Source organism: Pan paniscus, chromosome 5 (assembly GCF_029289425.2).
Source record: "Pan paniscus chromosome 5, NHGRI_mPanPan1-v2.0_pri, whole genome shotgun sequence".
Lineage (NCBI taxonomy): Eukaryota > Metazoa > Chordata > Mammalia > Primates > Hominidae > Pan > Pan paniscus.
Window position 1 is genome coordinate 141,939,324 of NC_073254.2, and position 11,266 is coordinate 141,950,589.

General features: G+C 32.9%; 1 long non-coding RNA gene across 2 annotated transcripts in view; it reads left to right on the forward strand.

Annotated features, from left to right (window-relative positions):
* LOC117980688 (uncharacterized) overlaps positions 1–10,982 on the forward strand; it is a 199,257-nt gene extending 188,275 nt beyond the window's left edge. For both annotated transcript variants that reach the window (XR_010112304.1, XR_010112303.1), the window contains exon 4: positions 4,361–10,982. This is a non-coding gene — a long non-coding RNA (uncharacterized LOC117980688). The remainder of the gene's footprint in view (positions 1–4,360) is intronic.
* The last annotated feature ends 284 nt before the right edge of the window (positions 10,983–11,266 follow it).

The window sequence follows — 11,266 nt, forward strand, 5'->3', positions numbered from 1 at the left end:
TTTGGAATATCTGTTGTGACTTTAGTACACTTTAGTCATGAAGATTGAGTGCAAAATATTATAAGATTTCAAAAAAATTTTGAAAAGTTCATTTTGGGTCACAGATGTGGTTCCCACTTGTATTTCTCTAGTTACATTTTAACAGCAGAGTAAATGTCCAGCACGACTGACATTCTGGGAAAAAGAATTAACTAAGAGGTTTTTCAAGTTTTATGAATAGAAAAATCACAAGAGAATTCAGATAGCCCCAAAAAGCTGTTGACATATTATGGTAGAAATCCCTGCTCACTAAGGAGTACTTACAGAATAATCATTCAGAGAAAGGTGAATTTTGGCTATGCCACTTCATAGCTCAAAACTTGTGATTTCATGCAAAATACTTCAACATTCTTGGCCTTGATGTCCACATATGTAAAATGAGAGAAATAATGGATACTATATAGAGTTATTATAAGGATGAAATGAGATCATGAAAAAAAGTGGCTGAGACATTGTAGCTTTGCAATACGTGGTAGCTGTATAGCTGTATATGCCAGGAAAATAAATGCTGAACAATAATGAGTGACTAAATCACAACAATCTTGTGAATTCTGGGCCCGAGTCCTAAAGAACTTGTGAAAAACCATGACCTTTTCATTGATTGGTATGTGTTTTGTGTAGGAAACATGTTTATAATGTATGAGAGATTGAAGTTCAATTCTCTTATTTTCTTTCACTCAAGAGACATCATAGTGTCATGCTCTCAATATTGTTCTTTTTAATACTTATTTGAAGAACTGAGTCTATGCTGCCTAAGAATTTATGATTGGTAATGGGAATTAATCATATAAACTAGACCCTGCGTATGTGTTAGCTAATGCTTTACCTTTGTTTAGTCTAGAAATGCCTTAACTTTATTAAATACCTACCTCTTAAAAAAGTACTAAGAAATTGCATTGTTGGAAATTTTAGGAAAGACTACGTGGGGTGATTTGGGGAGTTGTCCTATAAATTATCTTTGCAGACTTCTGGGTACCCTTCTGCACATAAGGCAAGTTCTGCCTGTAGCTTCTCTGCTGTTTTCACGTTCCACTTCAGGTAAACGAGGGACTGTGCTGTTTAATCACACGAGCCTATGTGACATAATTTATGCACATAAGCATAATATGATTTATCTGCACAAAAAAATCAAAAGACAAACAATATAGAAAAGCAATGTACACAAAGAAATTCACAACTGTATTTTTTATAGTAATATTAGAAATGACCTAATCACTCACAAGAGGGAAATGACTGGATAATTATCAAATTAAGTCAATGAAATATTAGTTGCTAAAGTAGTAATTATGAACATGACAATGTCATAATATAATATTACTTAAATAAAACAGAACAAAGATTGCATTTCCTCATCATTACAACTTCAGAAAATATGTAAGCATGGATAAATTCTAGAAGTAAAAACCAAAAATCATACATGATAGTGAAAATTGTGTGTATTTGCCCTTTCTTTTTAACTTTCCTCTACTGCCATAATTATGCTTGTACAAAAGAAATAAATATAGAGTAAGCAATAAAAAATTCAATGTGATCTACAAAATGTATAGCACTGTATAAAATATGTTCAAGTATTATTCTGTATGTAAAAGTTTAACTTCAGACTATTTAAATTAATAATTATAGGTATAGTTGAATACATACAGTAATGTTTGTCAGTTAGTATATCTAAAAAAAAAAAAACCAGAGTAAATGAATTAGAAGTAGAAGACACAAATTATTGCCTCTACTAAGCCACTAAGTGACAATTTAACTTGAGACGGTTTATTTTTCTGAAACTGAATTTTAACTGTAAAACTCAGGAATTGACCAAGATTCTTTCAGGTATGTTTCCAGTCTGAAGTTTTTTTATTCTGAGCCTACAGCTCTCTATCCAAGCTTTATGTAATGTTTACACCCTTTATTTCAGGCACTATCCTAATAATAATACTAATTACTACTATTGTATTTATTAGAACATCTGCTGGAAATGTGACTTAATTAAATCTTAAATGATTACAAGTTATATCCACTATTTAAAATTTCTTCTCAGCTCCCTATCAATCTTAAGAATTTTATCTTTGGAGATAGCTAAGGTAAAAATTATATATAATATATGATTTCTTTTATATATAAATATATGAAAAATATATATTCTTTCATATATATAAATTTTATATATGATATATATAATTACTCTATCTGAAAATGAAAACTAAAGTGTATTTTTATACCTGCTTTTTGTTCTTTTTAAACTTTTCAACCTAAAAAGTGTTTGTGCACAATTTTAATTTTGCAATTTAATTAGATCATAGAATTATAAGATACAATTTTTTGTAAGAATATAATTGGATAAGGTTTTTTAAATTAACAGACTAATTAAAAATTGGTAAGAATTTGAAGTGATCAAATTAGTTTATGAATATAAAACAAACTACCGAGGGTATTTAGAAATAAGCTCCAGCAAGGAACTTCAGACTGTCTTAAACAAAACATATTCTCATTCTTACCTGCTCCTTACAACTGATTAGAATAATTACAAATGAGCTATAAAGTTAGGGCCATCGAGAGGCAGCTTGCTTTTTGATATTTTCAGTGTCAGGAAGGAAATGAATTGCCTTCAATCAAGGACTGGTAATTACCACAATTCAGGAGCTCACCACCTACAGGAAATGAAAAGACAGAACATAAAGTGTGTTATAGCAGCTTACGTTGCTTTGATCTTCAGCAAAACTCCATTTGCTGCAGTATCCTGGCATTCTCCACTTTATTGAATGTGAGGGTTCGTAATGGACACGGCGTGTTACTGACTAATTTCAGTGAGGAAACTCCACCTCTTTCTCTCTTATTTTCATGTTTGACAAGAAGCTCTTTCTCCTACAGATAAACACATTAAACTTTATCTGATATGGCATGAAGTAAAACAGTGTCAATTTGAGGACACAGACAAGTTTGAATGAGCTACATAAACATTTAGGCTTTGTTGGACCAACTAAATTTTATTATAAATCTCTCCTCAAACACGTTATAGTCTGCACTCAAAGTCGCTTGTCCAATAAAAGCCTATTTATTTTTTACCTCTATATTTACTTGTACCAGCACATAGAAATTTTTAAGACTCAAGAGAAGACAAATCACAAAATATTTAGCACTAGAAACCCCACATTTTAAAATTCCATGGGGTTTGGGGTTTGATTATTTAGCACAAGTTGTGGGTCAGATGAAAGACATTCTGGTCAGAGGGTTTATAATTTTAGATGCTTTATTTCCTGTGTAATATTTATGATGTGGCATTTTTGGAAATAAATGGTCAGGGAAGGTACAGAGAGCAACATTTTCATGAGAGCTGGTAGAAAGTTTGGCGAGAGAGATACAATAACAGGTAAAATAAACTCTTCCCATAACCCCTTTTTGTCTTACACACAAGTGACCCCTCTCTTGAGATAGGCTAACCCAATAAAGCCTGGTTGAGGTATGTCTGTTCATTAATCCAACATTTAATAATTCTCTCCCATGTACCAGGCACTGTACAAGGCACCAGATCTGGCAATGACTACCAAGGCAACCTCTAATAGGAGCAAATGCTCATTTAAAACCCTCCAGCCAACATGGCAAAACTCCATCTCTACTAAAATTACAAAAGTTAGCTGGGCGTGGTGGTGCGTGCCTGTAATCCCAGGTATTCGGGAGGCTGAGACAAGAGAATCGCTTGAACCCGGGAGGCGGAGGTTGCAGTAAGCCGAGATTGTGCCACTGCACTCCAGCCTGGGCGACAGAGCAAGACTGTTTCAAAAAAAAAAAAAAAAAAAAAAGCCTCCAGCCTAAAATGACTCCTTCAGTTTTTGTCCACTGGTCATTCTGTGTAACCCATTTAGAATCTGGCTTTTAAACTAAGATAATTAAAGTGAGATTAAGAAACTATTAAGACTGACAGGAGAAAAATGTCAGCAAGGACTTTTAGGTTTATCTACTGAATTTGTCTCATGAAATGCTATTCAGTGACATTTACTAAACTGAAGTAGCTACAACTATGTACTTCTAATTGGAAAAAAAAAATTCATGTAGCTTGAATATGGGTATGGGAATAAGGGGAAAATGAGAGTTACTTAACTGCTGTGGTTTGAATGTGTCCCCCAAAGTTCAGGTATTGGAAATTTAATTCTCAATGCAACAGTATTGAGAGTTGGGATCTCTAGGAGGTAATTAGATCGTGAGGGCTCTGCCCTGGATTAATGCTGTTATCACAGGAATGGGTTAATTATCATGGGAACAGTTTCCTGATAAAGGTGATTTCAACTCTGTCTTGCCTTCTCATGCTTTCTTACCCTTCCACCTTCTGCCATAGGATGATGCAACAGAAAAGCCGTCACCAGATACCAGCACCTTAATGTTGGACTTCTCAGCCTCCAGAACTGTAAGAAATAAATCCCTGTTCTTTATAAATTACCCAGTCTCAGGTATCCTGCTATAGCAGCACAAAATGGACTATGATAGAAAATTGGTATGAAGAAGTAGTACCATTGTTATAACAAATACCTAAAAATGGAAGCCACTCTGGAACTGGGTAAGGGGTAGAGTATGGAAGAATTTAGAGGAGCAGGCTAGAAAAAGCCTAAATTGCTGTGTATTACTCCAGGATGGTAAGAAATAAATCTCTGTTCTTTATAAATTGCCCAGACTCACAGCACAAAACAAATTAAGACATTAAGATTTGCCCCATTCTTAGAATTCATTTCTTCCATTTTCCCTTTAATTAAATCAATGCCAGCATCTAAGCAGTGTGCACCTTTTGACCATAGTCTTTCTAATTGACCAGAAGCTTAGATGTGGAAAATGCAAAAACTATGCACATTTCTGGTGGGTTTAACTTCTGAGAAATTTTTACAAAGTTTTCCTTATTTTATCTGCTCCAGTAAACCTGTGGTTTCATGAACAGGCCTAGAATTTGAGATCCAGCTTCTAAACTTCAAAGGTGACTTTTCAACCCATTTGTTTATAGACTCGGTATTAACCTTTTGAGTTCTAGAATAGGGTTTTAGAACTTACTTTCATAAAAGTTTATATAGTCAATTCCATTCATTTATGCTAAGGACATAGAATATTTCTAGATTGCACAATATGTTTCTGTGGGAATTGAATGGAAATCCAGGTTTCCTGACAAGAAACAAAGGATCTCTTAGTCTCTCTTGATCCCAGTCACTTCTGAAGAAAAAAAATTATTTACCTGAAGTCCATTGCTTCCTTGTGGGATTCTTTTTTTTTAAATGCTGGATTGTGGATTAAATAAAAAGATCTGAGAAATAGGTCAGAAATTAAATCCTGGTGTTGTCATGGTTTTTTTTAAATAGCACCCTTGAAATTGGTTGCAGAACATACATTTTATCTGATTCTAATTATGTGGAATTTCGAAGTCATTTTGGTAACAGAAACTACTCTAACCTGTTATTAAACTCAGGATTTTTTTAAGAAATAAAAATTGCTTGGTAAGAATGTTAACGTTTAAAAAACTATTAATGAATCAGACCAACAAAGCCTACTCAAATGAATCTGTATCTTTATTCATGGTTCAAGCATTACTTCCACTTAACTAAAAATGAATATATCCTCTGGAACTTAAAATAAAGTTTGAAAAAAAATGAATGCATCTTTAATCTTTTATGGTTACAGATATAATAGAAAAATTGTTGCTGCCTCAAAACCTTACTTTTAAATAATTAATGAAATATAGACATTAATAAATGTCTCTAAAATTGCATTTCCCAGGGATATATCTATTTAACTCCTGATTCTTTTGTTAAAATCACCAATACATGGGAAAAGAAACTGAAGCTTTTTAAATTACATGCTAATATATGGCCATCAATTTTAAGGGATTTTGAAAAGTCCACAGTAGTAAAAATAGAGTAGGAAAAATTATAGTGAAGAAATAAAATAAAATAAATTAGCTAAACAATTAGGCTCTCTTTATTTATTTGAAGGAAGTATTTAGAAGTATGTGCTGATTCTTATGTTCTCATACTTCAAGATGAGATCATGTTGGCATGCACTATTAGGGCCCTCACTCTTGTCCATATTGTTTTGGCAAGCTTTAAGCAGATGGCTCTGTAATATGGTAATATCTTCTCTTTGGATAACTCTTCATTTCAAAGCAATCTGTAGACATTACACCTTTAATTACAGGAGACCTCAAGGCACAAAGCAAAAGCAGAATGAATTTCATCATGGGAATATACATAGCAAGGCATTAACATCTATAGTTAAATAAGTCAGCATCAAACTTCTTGCTGTTCCACCCACCATTTCACACAGTTCAGCTAGCTGACTCGTTCATAACTTTAAGGCTAATCAGAATAAATTAATGATTCATCACTAATAAAGATGCAGAGTGTGTACCTTTATTCTTCAGTAGGGTAACATGACCCTTCTGAGTACTTCTGGAGCAAATGTGTATGAAGTGCTTGGTTTTTTGTCACTAAGTCTATGTACTCAGAAAAGACACAAATTTTCAGTATTCTGGTTTACCACTTGCCAGGCAAAGGAAACTGTAAATAAATGTTTCACCACATATTTATGTGAAAAAAATTAATTGGTGAATGGGCTTTGTTGTGATTCTTAATAATAATGAATCATAGTTTTACACATATAGTAGGATGAAGCATTTGAGATTTGATTCTAGCATTTCTATCTATGTGTTTATAATTTATCCAATGGAAGTATTAAAAGAAAAGCTTTTTGGGAGGCCTTATTTGAGTTCAGAAGTCTCACACTTATGCACTTCTATCAAGTGATGTAATAGGAATGTGTTTAAGATCAGCAGATGATATATTGAATGTAAACATAATGTGCTCACGATGAAAGCCAAAACACTAACTTAATTGATTGGAAGAAAACAGAAACTCACCAGGAGTCAAAATCCCAAATAAGAGGTCCGTGTTTTCAAGGCTTATTTTAATAGTATTAACTACTTCAACAAATTATTTTTCTTTGCTTTTTTCTATTCACTTAAAAATATTTAATGGTTTTATTGAACTATATTTTACATATAAAATTCGCCCATTGAAAATATGCAACTTGATGATTTTTAGTAAAATTTAGAATTGTGCAAATGTGATAGATTCCATTTTAGATAATTTCTGTCATTCTAAAAAGATCTTTAATGTCCATTTTTAGTGAAATCTGCTCCCACCCCCAGTCCCAGCAAACACTGATATAATTTTCATCTACTTATTTTTGCTTTTCCTAGAAATTTCATATAAAAAGTGTGGTTTGCAAAATAAAATCCCCTGCACTTGTGAATGTTATATCACATTGGAAAGGGGACTTCACCAACGTAAATTGCGTACAAATGCGGAGATTATCCAGGACTATCTGGATGGGCCCAATGTAATCAATTCAGCCCTTAAAAGCACAGAACCTTTCTCAGCTGGGTCAGAGAGATACAATAATGGAAGAAGAGTCAGAGAGATGCAATGCAAGAAAGACTCAGTCTGCCATTGATGGCTTTGAAGTTAGAGGAAGGGAGCCATGAGTCAAGAAATGGAGGGGACCTCTAGAAGGGAACAGTCAGAGAAATAGATTACCCTCTAGAGCCTCCAGAAAGAGACACGGCCCTGTCAATTTAGCTTAGCGAGACCCATGTCAGGCTTATGGCCTCCAAAATGATAAGATAATACATTTGTATTGTTTTATGTCATTAAGTTTGTAGGAATTATTATGGTAGCAATATAAAACTTATAGAAATGACTTCTTTCATTTTGTATTATTTTGAGATGCATTCATTTTGTTGCATGGATCATTCTATTTTATTGCTGAGTATCATTCTATTGTATTGACACCAAACTTTGTTTTTCCAGTCACCTATTGGTGGGCATTTGGGTCGTTTCCAGTTTTTGGCTATTGTAAGTGATGATTTTATAAACATTTATGTACAAATCTTTTTGTGGATATCTAAATATATGATTTTGTTTCTCTTGGATAAATACCTAAGATTAGAATTGCTGAGTCATATGGTAAAGGGATACTTAACTTTTAAAACCTCCCAAACTGTTCTTCAAAATGGTCGTGCCATTTTACATCCCCACCAATAATGTATAAAGGTTCCAGTTTCTCGAAATATTTGCCAACACTTGGTATGGTCAGTCTTTTTGATTCTAGTCATTCTAGTGGGTATATAATGATATCTCATTGTAATTTTAATTTGCATTATCCTAATGACTGATGATGTTGAGCATGTCTTCATTTGGTGTTTTTATTATTATTTTTAGCCATACATATATCTTCTTTAGTGAAATGCCTATTGAAATATTTTTCCCATTTTCTTGTTGAGTTATTTGTCACCTTATTACTGAGCTTCAAAAGTTCTTTATGTATTCTGTTCAATAGCCAGATGACCTCACCTTCTAGCATTCACACCCTTGAGTAGTGCCTTCCTCATTGCTCCAGGATTGGTCTGACCAACAGAACCAGACAACATATGGCAGAAATGGTGGTATATCACTTCCAAGGTTAGGTTATAAGAGACTGTGTTTTCCATCTCAGCTTCTTTCTCTCCCCTGCCAAACCCCTTTGCATCATTCATTCTGGAGAATCCAGCTGCCGTGTCTTGAGGACAATCAGATGGCCTATAAAGGGCCCCTGGGACAAGGAACTGAGGTATTTTTCCAACAGCCAACAAGGAACCGAGGCCTGCCAACAACCGTATGAGTGAGCACGGAATTGTCTAGCTCCAGATGACTGTGGCTTTGGCCAACAGCTTGTCTTGAGACACCCTGAGCCAGCACCACTCAGCTAAGCCACTTCCAGATTCCTGCCCCTCAAAACTGTATGGCTTGTTGTTTTGAGATGCTAAGTATTAAGAGTAATTCAGCAATAGATGACAACTATATTCTGGATACAAGTGTTTATTATATGTATGATTTGCAAATATATTTCTCACTTTGTGGTTTGTCTTTCCATTTTTGAAATGGGATCTTTCGAATACCATCAGTTTTCAATTTCGATGAAGTCAAATTCGCCAATTTTTATTTTGTGAATCAGGCTTTCAGAACCATGTCTAAGAAATTCTTGCCTAAGGACACACATTGTTTATCAGATGTCTTCTTCTAAAATGTGGATAGTTTTAATTTTTCTACTTATGTCTCAGATCCATGTTTATTTAAATTTGTATATGATGTAAAGTAATCATCTGAGATTTTTTGTTTTGGTTTGGTTTGGTTTTTGTTTTGCATATAGCAATCCATTTGTTCTAACACCACTTGTGGTAAAGATTATTGTTTTCCTCTTGAATTGCCTAGGCATCTTTGTTAAAAATCAATTTACTGTAAATGTGTGGGTTTTTTACTGGGTTCTTCATCCAGTTTTATTGATCTACATATCTATTATTATACTGATGTCATACTGCATTGATTACTGTAACTTTGTATTAAAATTTGAAATTACACAGGTCCTCCAACTTCATGCTTCTTTTTCAAAACGTAAATTGGAATCATGACTATTTGTCATTAACAAACTCTTCTTTCAACAGCATAATAATATTTTTGAAATGAATAAAACAGATGAATCAGTTTTGATAAAAATTAAGATATCCAAAATGTTTTCAGAGGTTTTCACCATAGTAAAAAAAAAAAATACAAACTTGATTTAAATAACTATTATTCACCTATTGTTTTCTCAATGGCTACATTTCATAATGTTAGGACTGATTAACACCAAAAGCAATATCCAATATAAAAAAGCAATGATGTCTTTTGAAAGGATTTTAACTATTTATTGATAGCATGTAACTTTATTAAGAAAACAGGTAACATGAACAAAAAGTTAAATTATTTTTCAGCACTTATCTATTGGTCATGAGAATTTAGAAGCTAAATCCTCATATTGCTGTTAGTGGCATAAATTGTTCCAAAAAATGTTTGGAGAATAATTCATAGATTTCAAGGAATATTTTAAGATTACTTTTGTACTGTTTATCAAAAACTGCTTATTATTTTCTGTTTTTTTTATTGTTTTTGCTTTTCCTGAAAGAGTACAAATATCAATTGAATTAAACTTTTCTGTATATTTTTTCAAAGTATTAAAAATAGTACCCAGTGGCAATTTTTTGTTCATCAAGACACTGTGAAAAATTGCCAATATTATGCAAAAATAAGGTTGTTTTTATTAGGACTATTCCTATTTACTACTTAAATTGGATAAGCTTTAAAGCATCATGTACAGACTTAAAAAGCTTTGTCCTTATTGACACTCAAAAAACCCAGGAAATCTGGACATTTAATTTTCTACTACCTCTTTCATAAAAAAGCATAATAAAGATTTTCTTGTTTTACTCTCTATGTTCCTGTTGTATCAATGCTATCAGTCTAAGAAGAATCATTTAAAAGTTTTATTAAGTGAAATATCTGAGAGTTATTAGCTGGTACACTCATTTTGCACAGTCTGTGTAAACAGGATGATTACCTCTAGTGTTGGATCTCTGTCACTATCAGACAATTCCAAAATGAACGAAAATGTCAAAATCTGAAATTTCCTGTTTACTTCTGACTCTGAAAAGAGTCAACAAGGCATATGTGACATTTAGCCTAATTACCATGGTTGCAAAAAATCATTTAGAAAAGTGTCAGTGAACATAAACTAATATCCTTCATCTCATATTAACTGGTTTAATAGTTTTCTCTAAATCTTTATGGAAGATAATTTGGAAAGGTCTTTCATTGTCAGTTTACATTTGAGTTGGGTTGTGTAAATATGTGGAAGTATATCTGGGCATCTTTCAAGATCAGTTAATTTGGGGTTAGGGTTAATCCAAAATTATTCTATTTGGCATATACTAGCGTATCTACTAAAATTCAATAAAATGGGTAGCCTATATAGAGGTATTACTTATATAAATTATAAGAAGGCTCCAAAAATGATTAGAATATGTTAAATGACACATGTAACAGGATAATAGGCAAATTACTGAAAATTGCTTTTCCTATGAGAGCTAATGCTAAACTTTAGTTTTTGCTGAACTTTAGTTTTTGCTGTTATGTCTGCCACTAGATGAGGTATGTCTGAATATACCACCCAGAGTGCAGGCAGAAATTTCTATGTTTGAAAATTTTAAAAATAAATAAAGCTAGGTTTATTTCATGAAATAAAAGTGTTTTGAATCTCACTTAATTAAATAAAAATGGTAAAGAACAAAGCACAGTGATTTCAATGCTGAGATCTGTGCTCCACAGACAAAGATTCCATTTCTGACTGAGACATT